The 23,324-nt window shown below is 46.7% G+C and overlaps 1 pseudogene; it reads right to left on the bottom strand.

Moving 5' to 3' along the window:
* LOC149353939 (uncharacterized) lies at positions 1-22,383 on the bottom strand (annotated as a pseudogene).
* Between the last annotated feature and the right edge of the window lie 941 nt (positions 22,384-23,324).

The raw sequence follows: 23,324 nt of genomic DNA, 5'->3' as shown, positions 1-23,324 counted from the left end.
TCAGTGTGCGGATAATGATCGAAGGCTCCTTATGTCTGGTGGAACAAACAGCGCAAACTAAGACAGAAAACACAGAAAAGAGGGGAGACACTTGTAGTGTCTCCCCTCTTTTCTGTGTTTTCTGTCTTAGTTTGCGCTGTTTGTTCCACCAAGAATTCACACCAACTAGCCCAAATGTCTGCTTCCTTACGTCTGTTTAGATGCATGCTGAATAAGGTGGTGCTGTAAGCCTTGAGCAAATGCCTGATATATAGAGCAATTGCAGGAGGATTGGCTTCACCCGAGACGGCATACTGGCAAGGTAGCGAAAGAAAGCCGTGATCTTGTGTGCAGTAAACAACGCGGTCAGGTATCCAGGCTGACATTATTTCAAATTCTGCAATAAATATGGTTTGTCACGGGACACCTATATTTTAGCTGCCCCTGAGAGATCCACTAGACTGAACCAATCTAAAGTATTAGGCCCATACTTCGCCAGGACAATACTTTACCAGGATTCGCACTTTCCCCTAACAACGCATCAGTGGAACTATTTGTCTTCATTTATTGTTGAATGTTCCAGTGAAAATATGTTTCATGAATTGTTACTGCAAAACATGCAACCCCCTCCTGCTTGAGGAGCGCTGCTGCCTGCAGTATTATAAAAGAAATCAATGGCCTGCCGAGGAGGCCTAGTGGTTACGGCGCTGGGTAGCTGACCAGAAAGACTTTGGCTCGATCTTCGCTCCTGGGGTCGAAATTCTATGGAGGTGAAATTCTAGAGGCTTGTGTACTGTGTGATGTCAGTGCAGTGCACGTTAAAGAACCCCAGTTGGTGAAAATTTGCGGAGCACTTTACTATGGCGTCCCTTATAGCCCGAGTCCCTTTGGGACGTTAAACCCCCCATAAACATAAGCCAAATAAAAGCAATTATAAAATAGAAGCAAGGTTCCCGACGCATCTTCACGAGCAGGCATTGAGCCTTGTTCCGGAAAGCCAAGATGGATAGAGGTGGAATCATCCTGTGAGGAGCTGCCGTAAAATTGGAACTTTTTTGCGTGCAAGTGTGCAGGCATGAAATTTAAGCGATCTTCATGATTTTTTTTTGTGTGGTGCATACAGGGTCTGTTCTGAAAGTAGTAGGACTGGTTTTTTTCCTGGGCGAACGGGCGGACGAGAGGCAGTCTTCGCGTGCAGGATCGTTGAAGGGGGATATTGGGAATGCTGGGGAAAGCCGGCAGTCGGCTCTCGGCCGTTGAGGAGAGCAGGTCGCTTGTACTGTGAACCCCTGTCGAAACGTCTCGTCACGCAGAATCATAGAGCGTTTACTGGATCCGCGATACGCGATCAAATTTTGTGTAAATCTTGGTAAAACCAGGCAAAGAGACTCCCAACATTATTAAGGTGGCATACGGTGACGCTGCCATGGGTAGATCAGGTGTTTTTTGAGTGGCACAAGATGTTCCGAGAAGGTCAGGAAAGAATGGAAGACGACGACCGCTCTGGACGCCCTTCGACCAGCAAGGCCAACGAAAATGCGTACCGAATGAAACATTTACTGAACAGTGATTGTAGCATAAATGTCAGAATGATTTCTGATGACTTGAGCATTCCTCAAACCCAAGTTTTCGAGATCAGGACAGAAAACTTAGGTATGAGGAAAGTGTGCGCGAAGTTGGTGCCGGGAGTATAGCAAAAGGCCAACCGGAAAGCGACCTGCCAGGATCTTGATCATGTGAATGAGGACCCCGATTTTTTCCCAGCACAAGGCGGCAACGCTGCCTCAGGCCCCCTACAACCCCGACTTGGCCCCGCCAGACTTTTTCCTATTCCCGAGAATAAAATCGACGCTTAGGGGCAAACATCACGGATCGCTGGAGGCGGTTCAATAGGCCGTGACGAGGGAGCTAAACAGCATTCCAGTCCAGGCGTTCCTGGAGGCGTACGAAAACTGGAAAACTCATTCGCAGCAGCGTGTAGGTGCGGAAGGGTGCTGCTGCGAAAAATTCTAATCGTTTGTACTAATCCCTTGAATAAATTTTATAAAAAAAATGAGTCCTACTACTTTCATAACAGACCCTGTAGGTACGTCGCTATATTCGTGTGTATTGCTCAGGTTTCCATCTATTCCAATGAGGAGAGTCACGTCGAGTGACAGCTGGTTGAGCGGGCCGGGAGTGTCGAATGTCTCACTGTGAGGAAAATGACACAACTATTGCACGGATCGGTTGAAGAGGAGAAATTTCATACACATGACGAACATAAAACCCTGCCGCTGTCGGATGATACTTTGTTATTTACATTGCTATTAACGTCCACCATGACTGTTAACCGGCAAGAACACCACAGGAAATCTGCTGGTTTTGCAATATGAATATGCGAAGTACATGGTCTTTGCCAAAGGTGACCAAGGAACAAAGTTTGCTTCTCAGCCACATAGTGGAGCCACTACAACATCCTTAAAACCAACGCGTGTCGAAAGGTGTGCACCAAGGTTCTTCTGACCTTACATATATTGTGAACTAAAAGGGCGCCATGAGTGTTCCGTTTCCCGGCTAAGAAACAAGCCCCTTTGCTTGGTTACTTCTAGTCCAGGAGTCGGACACCAACCTCAGCGTAGCTTGGAGTTTTGTTTCATCCCGGAGTACATGAATGCATACGACTGTCTCGCTTGATAGCAGGCGTCTATTTGAAGGCACAACGAGACAGAAGTTCAGATGAAAATATCTTCCGAATGACCACATCCACGCGCTGTGTCCAGGAGCTAAGGAGGTAGGACAGGGAAGACAATGTTGAACAGGGAAGAAATTTGAGCTTATCCCTGGGGAAGGAGCAAATGGTAGAAACGGCGGGAGTGACCCTAATAATTTGAGAAAGATTGAGGAATTTTTAGCGCCACGTAAAATAGTAGGCGCAATGAGATAGCTCCAACTGCTGAGAAGAAACCCAGGAAGCGGACTGCGGCACTTCCAACTCCTCGGTCGATGAGTAGCGGTTTGCTACACTGAGATTATTCTATTTCTATCTGAAGTCATCACAGAGTCTCCCTGATAATACGGCGGCGTACTGAGCCTTTTGCTCCCGTACTTTATCTTTCTCAATAGTTTCCGTGGAACAGGTTTTAGTTCCGCATAAAGGCCTACATATAGATCCACTGAACAGTAGATTCTCAGCGCGAAAACAACACTCCTGGGCTCATTATTAATTTTTTTTATCCATGGCTGTTGCGGCATGTTTTTGTTGCTGTCCTTGTTCCAGTTTTCGCATTTGTGCGTGACCATGAGCCGTTTTGCGGGTGCGATTTTCTCATTGATGCCGATTTGTTTATCAAGAGGGGTTAAAGCTAGTGTACCCGAAAGCACTAAGATCAACTGCATCCAAAGAGACCGCCGCCGAAATTGGAGGAGGCCATCTTTTTTGGCGCATAATAACGAACTCTTCATTCCGAAATGGGGATTTATTGTGACGGGGAGCAGTTATCCCGTTGTATTGACACACCTCTCTTTTTTTCGTGAGCAGCCGTCAAAGCAGTACCTAAAAAAGAAAACTTGTTCTACAGCTTTTTGTTTTGTCGACTGTTAGTGTTGTGGTTCTGCCCGTGCAGCACTTTTATTTTTCCGTACTGGTGCCATTTTTCTACTTTCTCTCCTTTGGTAAAGCTTGAACCTGGCGTATCTCGATTAAAGAAAGATTGTTGAACAATAAAAAACTTTCTGCCTAAAAAACTGTTCAGTGGAAAGCATTGTTTTCCACGGTGCTTTCTCTGTCAAAGGACTGAATTGGACAGAGACAGAGGCTACGTCCTTTCCATCTGACTTTAGGAGACAACCTAACTTAAATTCAAGCTCAAGCTTGACTGGTTATCTTTACAATAAATACATTGTGGCAGCACACTGTTAGCTTCACCTAAGCAACGAACTCGCCACATTTGCCGGCGACCGTGTTCATACTGCTGATTTCGGATAATAGTGCTTGGATGTGGGGCGGCCCTTTGTTGTCTCCCTCTCCTGCTTAGCATATGGCGTTCTCGATGTCTTCCCTGTTTTTACCGCACTGCAGCGACAGTTCTTAGACTTGTACCCCAATTTAATTCGGTACAGGCAGGCCTATCAAGTACCTTTAACCGCGATAAAAACATGCTCTTCTATATTGCTGTTTTATTTATTTGTTTTTAGAACAGCATCGATTGAAGTATGGGCCATGAAGCCCAGAGCCACTTTCGAAAGCTCTCAGACGCCGGTATTCCACCTGCGTCTCACAATGTGGCAATGCCAACGCTTCCAATCTCTGCAGGTGGAAATGATTTTTCTCCTCCTCCTGTCAGGATTTCAGGCTTTGAAATGTCAGCGTTGCTGTTCAAGCTTCACCGTAAAGCAGTTTAGCAAGGCCCATGGTCTCGTATGCTTTTGAACTAGGTGCCACTTCCAATAATAAATGTGGCGCCCATGAATGACTTGATATCGGGCTTTGTGTTGTCTTGCCGTAAATATCGTGTGGTGTGATATTTATATGTGGTAGCTAAAGATGTCCGCTGCTTGCTAAACTTCCAGCACCAAGCCAAAGTCATTTCCGTTCGCGTCAGCTCACATTCGAACCCTTTCAGCGTCACGACTCTTTAACCTAAAGGCATCAGCACTGCCAGCGGGTGTTGTGGGTTACCTCAAAGGCATGGTTTAAGTTTACGACATCGGCTACGAATGGAAACAGTACCTGTCCGAGACCCAGTGGGAACTTATCCACGAAATCTGAAAAGCATAAAATGCATTTTCGCAGGTGAAATTGAGATCTTTCGAAGAGAATGCCCGCAGAGCTGACACAAACTTCGCGTGCTCAATAGTCGCCTGAGAAAGAAACACCTGAAATTACGTGTTGATAAAAACGATGCACGAATGAATGAGGTGAGTTTTACTGACCTTTAGCACAATTTATTAGATAAACCACGTCGAGTAGGCTTTGTCATATTTTGTGATCTGGTTGAGCATCATGCAGCCAATTTTCGGTCTTAATTCCTGCTCACTGTCACAAAATGCGCGTTTTTTAATACGGCGAATGCTAATTATCAGTTTTGTAACAGTGGATTAAATATCGGATTATGAATCCCTTGTGCCTTTATGTGTGACCGTATCTCCGGTACCAGCTCGTCATGCCTGGACACACACCCTTTGTGCTCCGAACGCCCAGCTTCAAATAAGTGGATGGATTTCTAGGTGAAAACTTGTATCGAAATGAGCACAATGCTTTCTCCGCCCTGGAACGAACATGATGGCAACATGAGACGCTCTTTCTGCTCACCGCAAAGGGATGAAACCCGAATATATCCGTCCGATCTCCCGCTCTTCTCTGTTAGCGGTTCGGAGGTGAAATTATTTATTATGGCATTTTAATGCCTCCTGTCTAACAGTAACTGAATACAAAAATAGCAAAATGTACAGCTTTAACTTAATCTCCTTATGGTATTATCGCAAAGTCGCTGATCCGCACAGATATTCCAAAAAACGGCGCTTTTGGTTTGCTCACAGTCGCTCGCCGTCTTCTGCGTTTCTTCCATGGCCAACTGAGAAAAAACCAGTCACACAAGACGACGGACAAGAAGAGAGTACACACCACAACGACTGGACTAACAACTGAGGCAGGGAAAGAAACCACGTTTGCACAACGCAGCATGAGAATCGCTTCACGACATGTGTCGCACAGGTGGTGTACAAGTTCCCCCTCACATGCGAGAGAGTTTACATCGGCCAAACTGGCCGGTGTATTAATGACCGGCTTCGTGAGCATCACTCCTCCCTGGGGTCCGGTGGCGGTGCAAACTTGCCTCGCCATTGCAATGAATGTGGCTGTTATCCTTTGTTTAGCAATGCCACCATTCTTGGTAGAGGCAAGGGAAAACAGGAGCGGGAAATACTGGAGGCATATCATATCGGTTTGTTAGGCTCTGATTGTATAAGCACAACTTCGGTGCGCCTACTTGAAAAAGAATTTGCTTTTTTAGATCGTCCACGATAGTTTAGATTTCTTGTCTTTGTCTCTTTTGCACAGTGATTAGTGATGATGCTGTTGCGCATGCTCTGCTGGCCTTGCTCGGACCATGTATTTTCCAATAAACTTCAGTTGTTAGTCCAGTCGTTGTGGTGTGTACTCTCTTCTTGTCCGTCGTCTTGTGTGACTGGTTTTTTCTCAGTTTACAATGTACCAACTGGCCCGCATTTCAACCCTTTTCCATGGCCACTCATTTGCCGCTGACACGCACGCGCACAGAAAAAATGAACTAACATATACCGAACGTAACATTCGCGCGAGCTAGTTTCCTTCATCGTCGCAAAGGACCGAAAGTTTACGCAGGCCTCTCAGTTAGGACTTGAAACCAGGGTTCGCTGCAGAATGCCTGCTTCGATTAGGGTTTCGCTGCTCTGGCTTCGAACCGAAGCGGTCCGCTAACCCTCAGTCGTTATAGATTACGAGTCCTCACAGCGAGAGAAGGCACTAAAAAAGAAAACTTCTGTTTGCACATCGATAGGTGGTTCCACGGCGACGACCTCCGATCAGGTACGCAAAGTAGAGGCGCCTGTTTCCTCTGTCACCTATTTGTCGTTACTCCTGCGCACGACTTCGCTGACAGTGGACGGGGGCATTGTGTCTCACACCTCTAACCTCACCTGTATCACTTGTCTCACATTTTTTTTTCGCTTCATGAAATATTTTCTTCTTCCTGAGAATCTAGGGCGGAGGCTAAATGCCATTTTTCTTGCCAGGGCGAGGTCTCTCCGAAAGCCGCCACGTGCAGGAGCTCCTAAAATCCTGTCTATTCAAAGCAAATATATTTTTGGCGTGAGCCTCATGCTAAATAATTTCTAGTTATTTGGGCATACGTAATAGCCACGTTTCCCTTCCAATTAGAGCACTGTTGTGGACGCAGCTGCTGTACGCCACCAGCACAGGAAAGCCGCGTGCGCAAGTAGCAGGCAGTCTTCGTCACGCTACAGGGCACCGGAATGAAGGGCAGTGATCGCTTATGCGCCATTAAACCCAACACAACACAAAAGGGCAGTGTGGTATGAGGAAAAACAGGTTTCTCGCCACAGTTGCCGTGGTGCCAAAAGAAGTTCCCACAGATATCACTGCAGAGCATCCAACGTATCGTTTGGGGAGTCCCTAATATTTTTTTCTAATAGTGCAGGCAGAAGCTTTACACTTGCTGTGTGACGAAGCAATAACGCGCAGCGTCTAACTGTGTACTTATCATAATAAAAGTTTAATTTCTTACTTGTTTGCAAAGAAAATTAGGTACAGATATCTTAACCAAAACCTAGAGTACAGTCACGTTCTCGACCATCATATGGACCCCAGTAAGTGATCAGACGGAGGGACCGAAGGCGCTCACGGCACAGCCTGCGCATTACTTTCCCAGGAATCCATGAGCTCCGACGATACCACACTGGAACCAGTTGTTGGTTACAGGGACATTCCCTAGCATCACAGATTAACTAGAAAACAATACGCCCCACCGCATTTCAGCCGAACCAGGGAACAAGAAATAAAATTAAGATGCCAACAATTAAACCCATACCTAAACCCAGCTCGACCAGCCTATATGCACAAACAATAAATACACCTCACAGTACATTCTGTGGAAGGATGTTCTCCCTTTACTATATGATGCGAGAGTGCAAGGAAAATCCAGAGCAACAAAGGGAAACACACCCAACGATAGAAGACTGGCGGACAGCGGCGTCCAGCTGCGAACGTGAGATGCAGCTATTATCTCTGGCAGCCTTAAATTTTAGATTTCATTTTAAATGCCATCAAATCTACCGCATGGCAACAGAAACACCTTTCTGAATGCGATTAGTCTGAAGCCGAAGGTCTGAAGGTCTGAAGCCGATGAGTATCAGATTCCAGATGTTCGTCTTGTATTTCCAAGCAAACGATTCTGTACCACTGCAGTCTACGAAGTTACATACAGTACGAACTAAGCCTTCAATGCGGGAGTCAAATTTAGCGTATAGGCATATTTAAAAGTAAGGCGGGTGTCACGAATTAGTGCATCCAGCTCCAGACAACTTTCACGACAAGTCTCAGTCCAGATTCAGATACGGAGGCCTTTAGATCGTGACCGTTGCTTCAACTTACCCCACGTTCCATATGCGTCATTCTTGTTTTGCTCAAGCACCCGCCCGGGCATCTGAGCGTCTCTCTTCGACTGTTACTGGGCATAAATTGGAAGCGTCGATAGAAGCTACAACGATGGCAACTCCTTCGAGGCAGCACAGTCAAAAGATTACTGTCGTCATGCTTACGCGGACGTTATAAAATAGTAAAGAAACAAAATAGTGCGAAGCTAACCAGTGCGGCTTGCGCTGTCATGCCGGTGCACTTATGGCACTAAAAGTATTGACTACTGCTCTTTACTTCCTGAAATGTGCTTCATATTCTCTCAACGTGTGTCGTGCAGCCATCCACGTAGGCTTCGCCTCCTGTCGTTTGTGGTGGGAGGCATCGCCATTACGCTCTACGCACGTCGGGCTGCGTGAAGAAGGCAAAAGCGGAGCTGATATGGGGTGACCGTATCGCTGTGCCCACCAAGCTGCCGAGGCGGGTGCGGCCTGGAGAGCGTCTGACAGCAGCTTGCTGGCTCAGGGACGGGGCTGTCAGCTTGGATGCTACTCTGGGCTTTCGCATCTGCTAGCGTGAGCGTTCATTCGCAGGCGCCGGTGCAATAAGGTTTATGTAAAATAGCACAGTGACTCCCATTGTAACCAAACGCAGAAAACATGGCGACATCTGGGGCGCATAAGACCGGTGTGGAGGGAGGGTGGGAGTTCATTTTTGCTGGAAGAGATGCAAAATGTAAGGTCTCGAGAGCGTGTTCTTTTAGCATGGGTTGGGAAATGTTTTTATGTGTTTGCAACGTTCACACAGCGAAGACATCAATCTCGTAGATCACAGTGTTTTAATGCGCGCCAGTATTCTCCCTCTCTCACGTGAACCAGCTTCGGCAGATTGTGCAGACCACGCCACAATGATTTCATTGTTCAAATGAAGCGCACAGAGTCAAGTCATGACAGTCACCTTCCGCCGCGGAACGCTAATAGACAATAGTTTGAACCAGAAAGCAGGAATTGAAGCAGGAAGGAAACGGGGGGTATTACAGCGACAATATTACAGCGGCCAAAGCTCAATCCCTTAGACTGGAACTCTGTGAAAACGAAAACTTTAGAGCTATTAAGCGCTGTAACCGGTACCGTGGCAGTAAGGTCTGCAAGCTCAAGCTAGTATTACATATACCATCGTCATGGAAAGGACAAGAGGGTGCAAAGGGCAACTGGTAATATTTTTCGTGAAAGCATGCATGTTGTTTTTTTAAGAACCTTGCATTTCATTGCCATCAAAATTGTATCTGAGCGTGGTATTTGTTTTAAGCATTGCAAAGTGACAAGAATATATCTTTAATGCTTTTGGAATATTACCGTTTGGACTGTTCTTATATATATATATATATATATATATATATATATATATATATATATATATATATATATATATATATATATATATACAAGCGCTCGTAGCACAACTCTTCAAACTTTCCGGTTCACGCTGGCTGCGCTTTCCTTCAGTGGCTGCGGAGCGAGGGAGACAAAGTGTGCGGTGCTTTTTTTTGTTCTCGCTCGTAAGATCCTGAATTGTTGCTTAAGTGAACTCTGTGCCCAATGCTACCAAGGTGCTTTTGTTTTTTCATGAATACGTTCACTTTTAACCTGGCAACAGAAGAAGCATTAATTGATCATAAAGAAGTTAGTAATTTTGCTGCCACTCGAATGAAACTCGTGGCGTCTACACTAAAAAGGATTTCGTGAGCCCCATTTCGAAGTACAGGTGAGTATGACCTAGCCTCCATGATCCGATACCAAGGAACTATGTCGAGGCACCGTAGTTTACCTTCGAAATATGTCGATTGTGGCGACACTGCATTGCATGCCTTGGCCTTACCCTACTTCAGAAACGCCGGTTTAAGTTTTAGTGCGGACTTTCTTCTTGAATGCGGTGATCGATCAATACACGATAACTTCTGTTTGTCGCTGTGTCCCTTTAATGTCTTTGTGTTGTCCAGCAAGGGGCAGTGCTAGAGGTTCAGTCCTGCTAAGCTTTATCGCAGTCACATGAAAGCGCCCCTGGGTTCATCCGTAGTTATTTGCTGATTCATACCTGCTTTCCCTGCTTTTAGCAGACGGCAGCGCTCTTCTGTGTCGCAAGTGAGCGGCACGTGAATGATGGCTTTTTGTCGCTTTATTAGCATTGCACGCAGAAAAGAATGAACAAATGATGCGCTTGAAAGTAGAAGGACGCGCTATGTACAGAGGGCAAAACACATGCCTAGAACAACCAAACTGTGTGTTCTGCCGCTGCCAAAGCCGCTGCGACCAAGAAGGCAAGAATTGACGATTAAATTCTATGAGTTTAACTGCCCATGTTTACATCCAGACCGTTTTTAACCAAATCTTATCGCTAGCTATCGCGTGTTGATCCCGAAACACGCTCGGAACGTGTTCTAGACATGCGTTTTGCCCTCTGTACCTCTGTTTTCTACTCCACTAATGTTGCCACAGTTTCGCAGGCCAATATATGAGCTTCTTGCTTACTGTGGCCGTCTGGTAAGCTAGTCTTTGGTAACAGTGATGTGTCGTCTAAGGGTATTCAGAAGCTAGTATGCCAAATCGTGAAAAGTTTCGAAATAGAAGGGGTATACAAGAGGAACACTTCATGATGCGATTGCTACTGTTATAAAAAGAAAAGCTAATGTCTCGCAGCTGCAGTAGGTACCTCAGTCGCTACGAGAAATTTTCTGTAGTCCAGTATTTCTGTCGTTTTATTTTTTTAATTTCTGATGAGCTCATCAATGTGCTAACTTTTACTACCTCTTTGTCAGCGAGCCTCTCTCTTCGCTTGAGTTTCTTGCGGTCGCTTTCGTTGACGGCGGCTTGTCGGTTTGCTCATACGCCCATTCCCGGTACGCTTTGTTAATTGATAAAATCAAGAAGCGCCATTAACGCGACCGTCTCGGAGACAATGAAGGTGAATTTTTAGCCGATAGTGAAGGCTTGGTTTTTTGCACAGCCTCAGAAAGGGCGCGTGGATACGCAGTGAACAAAGGCCGTACTTTCAACACACAAGAGCTGTACGGATGTGGGTCCTGAATATGCAGTCTATCGCTGCAAGAGATAGACTCCTTATCCATTTCCTATAACGGCACAGGTGTTGCGTGTTCAACGACATTGGCGCAAACCATGAGATATAGAGTACGTTCGGTGAAGGTACCTCTTGTGCTAAGGAACACTAGCTGGACGCAGCCATATCCTTTCCAATTCTGGCAGCGTAGAGGACAGATCTGCGGTAGGCTAGCAGAACCGGGGAGCCACGTGCACAAGTAGTAAGCAGTCTCTCGCGGCGCAGTTGATTCTTTCCGCTGCGGCTCGATCGAAACTGGGGAGCATATCTTGCTTTAGTGTCCTGCGTATGCTGACGAGCGTGCGCACTATGAAATTGGCATGGAAAAGCTCTCCCCACTGCCTCTAACAATGAATGGTGTCTTAAACCCCTTAGCCTGCCTTAGGCAACAGAAATATGCAAATAACTTTTTGCTTTAATATTTAAATGACATTGGATGCTTGTGTGCCGACAACGATGGTGGTTCAAGATATCGCCTTTGGCGTGCGGCATATTCCGGCTGCTAGCTCCTGAACGAATTGTTATTGCGTTTCCCGTCGTTGGCTGCCACGTGCTCCTCTCGACTTTGTTTCGAAAAGTAGTAATCCCACCTGTTCCTTCGATGATTTCCTCATGAAACTTCTTTGATTCAACTAGAGTGAATTCAACCGTGTTCCCCCAGCTCCCGCCTCCCCCTCCAATATCTCCACCTCATAGCATGAAACACCGCTAATTCTTTTGTGCGGGATGCACGGCGGAACTTACCCGACCGCCCGTGCCCTTTGTCCCTTGCGGGCGCAGCGCGCAGCCCGTGTTGGAATCGATGTATTCATTTGAGAAATTTCCAGTCATTTTTTATACACTGATTAATAAAGCTTGCAGCAAACAAAACGTCTGTTGACTTTTCACGACTCGATACTGCACTCAGGGGCCGTCGCTGCTTTTCGACACACGTCTCAGCACCTCCAAGATTCGTGGGATCCTTCCTGGTGCACGCAAGTTCACGTCTTTATCAACGAAGCTCTGGCAAGCCGTTCCCCAACAAAGCAGAGTAGCAGGCCAGATATTAATTTTTAAGGGCAACCTCTCTGCCTTTACAGTCAATAAACCACGTCCCTCTCTTCACGTCTTGCTTTGGCTACCTTGCTACTATGCCGTCTCGAGTGACGCCAATACTTCTGCAACAGCTCTGTTCCAGACATTTGCAAACAGCTCCTTGAAATCATATTTCCGTTGATCCAAATTTTCAAAGGTATTACAAGACCAACGACTGTAAAGCTTGCTTTCAAAACACACCTCGAGGAACCCTTCGCTGGTTTGGACTGGCATTGGCAATACTTTAGTGCGCAGATAAGGCAAAGCGAACGTAATTCTCGTTGCTTATTTAAAACAGTGTTAAGTTATTTTATTATAAAAGAGGACACATTTTCGCAGTCGACCGTATGGCCACATGATTTCAGCTGCGCAAAAAAATTGAGGCTTAATAAAGCCTGACTTAATCAAGCCTTAAGAAAGCTTGACGAGCATATAGGACTCAAGAAAGAGAATGTACAATGAATATTTTCTGCATTCGAATCGGAGCAAAAGCACGGATTTGTGCTACGTAGAAGACGACGGTGAGCATGTAGTGCCGCGGTACAGAGCAGATGGAAGCAGATGAAGAAGGCGCTCTCCAATGCACACCGCGAGAGTGTTGTGCGGTTTAACACGACGCGTGTTGGCTGCGGCGATAGCCTAGTGGTCTCGCTGAGTGGCCCTTGAAGATTTGTTCGCGCAGCCGCGGGTACGACTTTCAGTTATGAATATTGATTCATTTTTTTTCTCCCTTTTCCTTGGTTTGAGCTCTAACTCAACTGAAGGTTTGGTTTTTTTTTGTTTATTGGGTGTTAACGTCCCAAAGCAAATCAGCCTATGAGAGACGCCGTAGTGAAGGACTCTGGAAATTTCGACCACCTGGGGTCCTTATGTGCACTGACATCACACAGTACACAGGCCTCTAGAATTTTGCATTCATCGAAAATCGGTCGCCACGACCGGGATCGAACCCGCGTCTTTCGGGTCAGCAGCCGAGCGCCGTAACCCCCGAGCCACCGCGGCGGGCTGAAATTTACTAAGGTTAAATTTACACGATCTGAGATTGAAGCCCGAGTTGCCGTAGTGAATATTTCGCTTTCAAAACAAAGACGGAAACGGAGGGCAGGCTGGGAGGAGAGCGAGAATGTGTTCTTCGTATGCCGCACACGCTCGATCGTCTTCAATCGCACGAACTGGCTTTGGGCCACCCACATCTATTTTTTTTTTATATTGCGGCTTTCTGTCTGCAGTAGCAGAGGGAAGTGTTCCCCTAACCAAACCGAAGGCTTGTGACGCCGGAAGCCGCGTCTTGAACCTGTTATTGATGGGCGAGAGTTGTGTGGACTTGCACTCTTCTCGACAGTGCGCAAGAGTCATGCAACATTGAATTTGGTGCAGATGCCTCGCTTATTCAATGACTTTGCTGAATACACATGTGGGCGGCATAGTCAATACCCTCCTTCTATAGTGATGCATGTGTGGCTGCTCTGATTTTGTGGTGTCACCGCCAGAGAAAACCAGTGGCGCGCGTTGACCACAGCGCCGACGTGGGCCTGCTACAAAGCAGTCATCTTAATCACTTGTTAAAGCCCTCATGCTAAGCGATAACGTCACGGAGCACTGTCCAAAGGGCACAGCACTCCTTACAGCGAGACCCGCCGGCCTGATTAGATCACCAGCGAGCAGCAGAAAGCCTGAATTCTCAAAGTTTAGTGTGACACTACAGCTCTTTGCAGCCAAGTGGCCCATGATAAATAGCACTCAACTGCTTCTGCACTTTAAAGAAGGGTCCTGAAAACTGCCGTTTTTCCTTGTCTGCTGTCGTTGTCTTCTGGTTTTAAAACTTTTTGTTTTGAATTGACTCCGAAGGCAGTGTAGAAAAGTAGCTAGTTGGCGTTACCCAAAGCACTGTACAAATTGTAATGCTATAGTGACGAAATTTTAGTACTGTACAACCTTATATTTCCACACAAGGGTGTGGCGATCTCCCGTAGAGCGACTTTCAAATCGGCATTTTGGTTTATACCGCTAAGATAATTTAGTAATATCTAATTTCAGTGAGGTAATTGAGATGACTTTTCTTAATTACCAGCACATAAATCTATTTTGCTGCTTGCTTGAGAGAAAGACAGCGAATAAATGCGTGAGCTCATTGCAATTCAAACATGTTTTCTATATGTTCACAAAATGCCGCTATGTTACTTTTTAAAAGCCTTGAGACATCCCATAGACGGATATGTAACTTTTAATAAAGTAGATTCTCAATTAAAACATGGTATTTTTAACAGAAAACGAAAAGTTGCGAAAAAAAATTCCTCCAAAGTACCGCCTTCACCATGCAGGCGGCACTCGGTGGTCCGGAAGCCGGGGCGACCTGTGTAAAAAAAAATATAGAACTGCATGAGACGAAGTCAAATGGGTAATAACTACTGCAAAATTTGTTTCTTGGAAGCCGACTTTAAGACTGAGTTGTTTCACGGCCGTAGCTCTTGGCCAACACGTTTCTGGCCTCCAGTAGGAGTACACGATGAATGAAGCGCATTTATACACATTCTAAAATGCGCCTCCCGTTGTCGTGCTGTGTAAATGGCTGAGGCGCTTGGTTGCTAAACCGAATGACGCGTGCTCAATCCTGGCCGCGGCGCTCGCATTCGATGGAGGCGAACTGCTACAGTCCCATGTATCATGAGATGTCAGAGCATGTTAAACAATCCCAGGGGGTCGAAAATATCTTCAGCTCTGCACTGTGGTGTCTCTCATAGCCTAAGTCGCACTGGGACACTAAACCCGATGAAGCTCAAACTGCGCCTACGATACATTACACCTATTTGTCTGGGTAGTCGTCTTGTCCTTGCCTTTTGCGCTGTAACGATAATAATTGAGCGACCAGTCGAAACGAAGGCATTCGAAAAGGAAGAAAGTCACATGACAGAGATGTTCGTGAAGTTTTTCGCTCGTTTAAGTCTTAAATCCAACATCTACAAGCTCTCATCATGCCACAGATCAATTCCCCGGTTACTTGGTGAAGACTGCTCGGCGTCCCGCCTAGATACGTACTCCATTTTACTTTGTCGAAAGCACAGCAGTTTGCAAGCGACGAAGCTCTCTTTCGGACTACAATAATGTCACTACCGGAGGTATTGCAGGAATCATCCGTAAACAACAAATTAACTCTGACTGATATAATTACAACGGGTCTTTGGTCTATGTCTTCAAGTTTGAAGTTCTTGATGAATAGGACAGCACCAATTTCGCTTTTCTGCGCACCGCTGACGACTCAAGATTGCCTGTTTCGGCGCATGCAACGCATGCAGCCCCTTGCGACTGGTTGTGCTTAAATTGAGAAACAAAAATTGCATTCAGTAGTGCGACAGAATTAAGCTGCATGAAATTGGGGGGGGGGGGGGGGGACACATCCGCTCCGCCTTAAGGGTGTGACGCGGTAGCTTTAATGGGCTAAGGCCCATATATGCCGAATTTGTCATCCTCTACTTAACATTGATAGATCACCAGGAGTCCTCACACCACACCTGGCGCCACTGCCTCAAGATGGCAGGTGCTGCCTTGTGGTTGTGCTTCCCGAGCAACCTCTCGAGACCGAGCATTAAACTGCCACCGACCACGGTGCGCAGATTTGTCCCAATCCGGTGGGCCGAATGTATGGCGTTCCAAGGTTGGGTTGCGCAGCCTAGATAGGTCACCTGCCTCCAAGTTTGCTCTCTTTTACGACGCCAACCACGCCGACGGCGAAGCCGCATTTTTTTGCGACACGAGCACCTTAAACATCACAGCGTTCAAACGTTTCCAGTGGGTGGTTAATGCTTTTCAGGGCGGAGTTGTAGACTGAATGTGATCGCCACGGTTTCTGACTCAAGAATGCACCGTTTCTTCCTCCTTCTGGACTTCTGATTCGCACAGGCTTGCGAATAGTTCGGATTATTGTCTGTATCGCAGAGTGTGAGGTGTTGATAAATCCGCCAGCTTTATAAGTATCTCTAAGGGGGTAAGAGAAGGATTATTCAAAATCGTGTTCTCTTGAACAACGTAATAACGTTGATATATGCCAATGCGGTGATTTAAGTTTTCGCGGAAATTTCTTTGCACTCACTCAACGTGACGCGATAGTTCATTATAACACCACGTATGGTGTTCATTGGTATGCGTGAGCCAGCGGAACGAGCGGAGCGTAATATGAGATTGTCGTCATTTTTTTTTCCGCTCTATATATTTCTGCTAAGCGCCTAACCTGAGCGCGCGAAGTGCCAATAAAAAAGAACCCAAACAACACCCCTATTTGGCCAGTTGTAGTTATCCTGACTGCTATTTGTCGGCTATAACTATCCTGTTCTCACATATCAACAGGCTTTTTATGTCCAACACACTGAACACTGCACCAAAATACGCATCGCCTAATTCAGTATTGTGAATTAGAGACACAGAGGATGCGACCATTTTCAATCGATTCAACACTCTGCTTGCATTGTAAGTAAAGTTTGCTGCTAAGAGGGGAAAAAAATCGCATATTTTATTTCGTTGCAAAAGCCAGGCCTCGGAGTAAGCCTCAGAGACAGTCCACATACTCACTGCCAATCGCATTTTTACTCCGCTTCGGTAGTGCGCAGAATGCAAAATACCCCATCCCTCTGGTCCCGAAGCTCGTTTACCTTCACTTTGTAATCTGGGCACCATCAACTCTGAGTTGATGTCAACTGTTGACGGCAGACCCCCTCACTAAAATACTAGAAAACGGTGTCTGCGAGGACAACACGACATAAAGGTGTGGTCCCCTCATACCGATGCAGCTAACTTGGAGGATTTTCTCAGCCTTCAAAATCGAACGGCGCCTTGGCGATATATCAACATATTCCATCCGTCATAATAAATTTATTTTCGAAGCGATGATATTATGGGCGTTTACACACTGTTCGCGTAGTTAAACAAAGCACTATCATGTACCCTCCCCCCCCCTCTATAGGCCTTTAAAGGGGCACACGTGACTCTGGAATAAATGTAAACGCCATACTGCATAGCTCGGAGCATACAATGCACTACCATAACCGCCCCCCCCCCCCCCCCCACGTTACTCTGGAAGGGGCACACATGACTCTGGAATAAATGTAAACGCCATACTGCATAGCTGGGAGCATACAACGCTCTACCATAACCCCCCCTCTTCAGGCCATTACAGGGACACATGTGACTCGGGAATGAATGTAAACACTATGCCGCATAGCTGAGATTATAAGACGTTATGTAACCCAGGATAGGACAAAAAATGTGTTCCACATGGTTCATGCTTTTCGCACTTCATTACGTGCGAGAAGGAAATACCTGCTTCATGATATCTCTGCCCCTTTCCCGCATAGCTTTAGAAAAAGTTCCTGCCAGTGGTACTAAAGGGGCCGCTGTGAAGAAATGCGAGGAGCGCTCGCCAGAAAGCGACAAGCAGGACGAAATACAAACAACAGCTACTGGCGACATGCAAGCAGTAAACCGCATCCTCCAAGACCCAGAGGTTCAAATATAGTTGAGTTGGTGTACTAGTGCCTACTTCTAAAAATGTGAATTAAAACACGGTCCTCAAAGTGGTTAACATCTTTGCTAAATTACGTACTACTGTGCCAAATGTACTGCAGCTCTTATATCCAGACAGAAGGAACTCGGAATCTCGGTCGTCGGCTATTCAATCAAAGAGAATACTAATAGGATACACGAAACACCTGGACACTACCTATCCGTGGAGCCGCCCAGTGAAATCTTAGGTGCAATGTAGCAGAAGCGTTTCGCGCTCCAGAAACTGTTAGCAAAATGTTAGGAAGCGACTGACTCTCGTGGGCCGCCAGAATGCTAAGTAGTGATACAGTTGTTAGGTGTTTCCTTTCGCAATTTCGGGACAGTAAGTTTAAGCTCATTATCAGAAGTGTACAGGCGCCCGCAGAATGCCACTCACGCAGGTTGTCGGGGAAAAGCAGCCGAGATCACCGTGCGCCGAGTCCCGCGGGACCTCTCTACTGCGCTGTGCCTGCAGAAGCATTGCCAGCACCTTCGCAGTGGTGGTGGTGGTGAGAGAGGCGGTGCACGGCCCTGCTGATAACGCCTTCCGCGTACGGGACTACGCGGGACGCACAACACAAACGACGCTGTCCACGTATGCCGGGAAGCCCAGCCTGGGCCGTTGGCTCCATCAGACAGATTCATAGACGACGTCCACTAAGGGATTTCCGAAGAGAAATGCAAAGCAATATCGGGTTACCCAACACCCTTGTGCCAAGAGCAGATTAGTCACAAATTACCCACCGAAAGAAAAGGACGTATACAATCACATTTTCATTTCTGAGGAATATCCCGATAAATTAAATATTAACACTGAAATTTAGAGGCAAGAATAACGATTAAAACTGGTACACAATCCTTAATCGCACTAGGCGGATTCCACTGCGCACGACATCTTAATGATGGCGTAGAAAAGAGGGCGGTACTAATCTGTGGCCTTGGCCGTAGCACGTGCAGCGGAGTGCCTATAGGTTTACAACACTCGAAACAAGAATCAGGAGAACCAACCCTAACTGATCAGATTTTTGTTGTAAATCCGGCAGCAGGAACCGAAAATTAATGCTGCCACTATATCGCAAATGAGTTTCATCATAAATTTTAAATCACTGTTCTCCACTGGGAGCCGTCGCTTTTTACATCCTTTGGTGTTGAACTCTCGTGGGTTGTTGCTTAACTTATTGGTTCTCCGATTATGACTGATTAATTTTGACAGTCATCTTTTTTTCTGCCAGATAATTATTGGAAAGTACTCCTCTTCAGCAACATTTCTTGGCCATGTCAAGAAGTCCATGTCCAAAATTTAGAATGTCAGGGTGGTAAGCGCTGTAAACTGTTTTCTGCTACTTTTCATTGGTACTTCCGATTTTCTTCTGCTCCACAAATTCTTAGTCTTGTTCTCTGACGGCATGAGCAGCGCTGCCTATATTTTCCCACCTGTTCAAACATCAACGGCACCTCAGTGATTTTTCTCTATACTGTCCACAAGTCACTGCTGCTGTCCCACTAGCCCCCTCATCGGTTATTCATAGGTATGCATGTCGGCGGCATCCAGCATCACATTAAGCTGAACAGAGGAAGCTATGGATCTCCAAAAATGCGCCGTATGCTCTGCCCACAAGCACTCCGAGAGAGACGATCAGAGCGCTCGTTGATGGGCGGAAATAGTAGTGCAGGAGTTGTCTCGCGGAGATGGAAGTATTGCTGCACTGACTACGCACACATGCAGAAATTGACGGTTAAAAAGACTGCCCACCGAATCGCCCCGCAATTCCGAGTAGGTTGACCTGGATCCTCCGTGCTCCAGGCTAGCCTTTAACGGGCGAAACGTCGTAACATTAGTTGCACTGGCAGTTCCGTGTCCATCAGAGATTTTGGTTCCCAATACCAAAACGTGTACTTTCTGCGAGCGTGGCTGATCGGGCAAGTTGGCAATTCATGACTGCTAAGAATACAACACTGCGCAACTTTAAGACAGGGAGCAAGGGAAGACGGAACACCACAGCGCTGAGCGTGACTTCTGACTTACAGGAGGAAGCCTGATAACCTTGTGCTAACAGCGTCCTTCCGCCACGTGCCCACAAAACTACGTTTCACGAGTCGTTGTTCGTGCGCACAGCTCTTGACTGGAAGGGCCTTCCCAACTGTCTGGCGCTAATCGTTCATGCTGCCTTATCATAACCGTGCATACCTCCAGCCTATCACAACTTATTGCCGTCCACGCACCCAGCTCTCATGTGAAGTAATAAACAAAGTAAGTGCTAACGATGCCTCAGAGCAACACCGCACATGAGAGGTTCATAATTTCAAGACGCTAAGGCACCTTCACAGAAGCACCCTAAAAAACTATTTCACCAAAAACATACTGCACATACCGGGGAAATTTAACCGCGGTTTTCTAAAAGAGCGTGCGTACTAAACAATAGTGAAAACAAACTCTGAGATTGCCTTAATCTAATCTATAGTTCTGATCGATTTTTCGGTGTTGTTTGAGCAGTGAGATAGTTAAGAACGATTCGCTGGCTTTTAACTTCTGGCTTCAGGAAAGGAGTAAATCCTTAAAGAAACAAATAGGTGGAGTTTTTGCAACAAGCAACACTTTGAGACACGCTGTTTTTAATGGAGTTAGATAAAAGCCCTCTTAACAAAACTGCCACACCTAAGCAGCGCTGCTGTACGTGCTCTAAAGTAACAATCATTGCAAGTACAATAGCTGCCCCGATGGGCTTAGGAGTTTGCCGCATTGGCAAATTCGAAATGTTAGGGGTTCAGTTATTGACTAATTACCTTAATTTTCTTTTAGAGCAACTCCTTTTCTTTGGCTTGGTTTACTGGGATTTAACGTCCACAAGAACTCTGGCTATGAGGGACGCCGTAGTGAAGGGCTCCGGAAATTTCGACCACCTGGGGTTCTTTAACGTGCACTGACATCGCACAGCACAATTGGATATGCTAATGGCGTTTTATACTCTAATGGTGCGTCGCCTCTTTGTAATCACCAGTTTTCTAATCTTTTAAGGAATATAAAATCCGTGGAAGCACGCGTGACGTAGGGGAATTTTGGACCAATCCGGATTTTTCACTGGGCTTTCTGCAAAACGGGACCCTTAGAGCTGTCGCTTTAAAAAGCGCGCAAATTCCAAAACTCCAGCGCCAAAGCACCACAACGGTACGGGCTCTACAAACTGAATTCCTTAAAAGAGAAGAGTTGCCCCCGATGGGCCTGGGGGCTTGCCGTGGCCGCAAGATATGCGCCACGGCATGTCTTGAGTGAGTGCGCGCTTGGGTGTTTTTGTGTGAATGTGTGGGAGTGCTTATGCGTTTCTGTCTTTGCGTGTGTGTCTGTGCGAGTTTGTTTGTGTGCGTGTGCGTGCGCGTGCATGCGTGCAGGTGTGCGTCCATATCTCCGAGTGTGTGTGTGTGTGTGTGTGTGCGTGCGTGCGTGTGCGTGTGTGTGTGTGTGTGTGCGTGTGTGCGTGTGCGCGCACGTGTGTGTGTGTGTGTGTGTGTGTGTGTGTGTGTGTGTGTGTGTGTGTGTGTGTGTGTGTGTGTGTGTGTGTGTGTGTGTGTGAGAGTGTGTGTGCCAGAGAGAGAGAGAGAGAGCACGCGCGCTCGTGTGAATCCTCCACGCTGCGGGAAACCAGTAACTGGCCTTCACCCACCCAGGCACCTTCACTTTCTCACCCCCCCCCCCCCTGGCACCCATCAGAAGCTCCACCCACACTCAACCCCTCTAGGAGCATCCATCCATCAGAATACTATGCAGCAACGGAACGAAAAAGCGAAGGCGAATTCAAGCCTGCCCCCTTCACCCACGAAGTCCCTTTGCTGCCTTTAAAATGTATGACAAACCAGAAGCACTTCGTGCATAACCACAATATGCAACGTCGAAACAAACTTTTAAGACGACATTGGAGGCGATTATTCTAAGGGCGAAAATGAAATAATTAAATTTGATACAATGCTGCTAGAACAGGTTTGTCACCTCGCATTGCACCACCACCCATCGAACCCCTTTGCACGAAATTCTATTTTGCTAACTTCTTTAAGCTATTCCTAGTTCCTCGGAGGCCAGAATTACTAAGTGACTGTACTATTTGTGATAACGAAACTAAAAATGAGATCTTGACCAAAATATCACGAGAGATCGAGAGATTTTTGATTCTGGTTTCTTTGCATGAACTCACCAGAGAAGCCTTTGATGTCGAAGCACCGCGGTGGTCGATGTGTGGTCGGCTGACGGCTCTGCTAGGCTGGGCGTTCTCCCGGACACGCACCATCTGTAGACAGCGACGTGCAGCTCGGTAGCAGCGGCCGGCACCACCTCCCTGCTCCCCGCGTTTGCTGTCGCAGATCCGATCGGAGACGACTAGGCTCCGGTGAGGCTCGGGGACCGTTGGCAGCTCAGGTGGACCCTTCGCAGAGTCCAGGTTACAGCCGCAGCTCCCAAGGCAGGAGCCCAGTCCTCGCTTGGCTCGCCTACGCCAACAAGGAGGAGTCGCGAAGCGCGGTGATATAAAAGACGCTCCGAGGGAAGGACCAGGCGGAGCGGTCTTCAAAGAGGTAGTGGGCATGGCTACTCGTCAAGGAAGAATGAATGCTCAGCGCAGTGTCCACGTTCGAATAGGCGATTGCTGAACGAGGAAGCTGGAACACATGCGCGCGAGCGATTGTAACTGCTGTTCTGCCTCCTCTTCTTCGTGGCTCTTGCGCAAGATGCAGCAGTGCCAATTCTTAGCAGCTCTCAAGCGATCCCGGAGCTATTGAAGTGACGTGCCTACGGTACAGAGCGTAGTGTAAAAAAGTGAACGTATTTTTTTTTATGGTTGCAAACTCCAATTCCGGCCTGTTCCTGAAGGTGGCATCGTGCAGGTAATAATAGCCCCTCAAAAAGCCGTCCCATGAACTTATACTCAAAGAAATCGTGCATTTTGAATGTTATTTTTGTCCCTGAAAATATATTGTTGTTGTGCCCTCAATGAATTGCACATACCTAAGACAGTAGATTGTTCCGAACAGGGGACACTTAAAGAATAATACTTGCGAGCAGTGTAAGGAAGAAGAAGAATCCCAAAAAAATAACAATAAAAAAATTCAGGGGGCCACTTTGGTGGCCTAATTTGCAGTGAGGCGAAAGGCTTTAGCGCGGTGTTGCTGCTTGAGTCACTGATGCGTGGTTAAGATGATAGTTGAGTACACAGTTGCTTGTGAATATTAAATGCTTTTGCCACTGGAAAGCGTTTGGGAGGCATCCGTCTGATTCGGCGCCTTTCTGCAAACACTCTCCAGCGCACAAGGCAAGGAGATCTATGAGTGAGTTTGAAGGAAGTTGTGTAGCCATTAGCACGCTCGACTGCGGAACGGAAGGGTGGTGGTTCGAATCCCATCATGCACAAAGTCTTTTTTTCCGGCCTGAGTAGAAAAAGCGTGACACCTCTGCTGACAATCTTCTGTCGACAACGATGCGGGTTTAAAGGTTTTCGCCTTAATAAAGGTCGTTGTCTGCACACAGTAA

Source organism: Amblyomma mixtum, chromosome 3 (assembly GCF_055824585.1).
Source record: "Amblyomma mixtum isolate Tamu chromosome 3, ASM5582458v1, whole genome shotgun sequence".
Classification (NCBI taxonomy): domain Eukaryota; kingdom Metazoa; phylum Arthropoda; class Arachnida; order Ixodida; family Ixodidae; genus Amblyomma; species Amblyomma mixtum.
The sequence above is the reverse complement of the archived record's forward strand: the minus strand, read 5'-3'. Positions and strand labels throughout refer to the sequence as shown.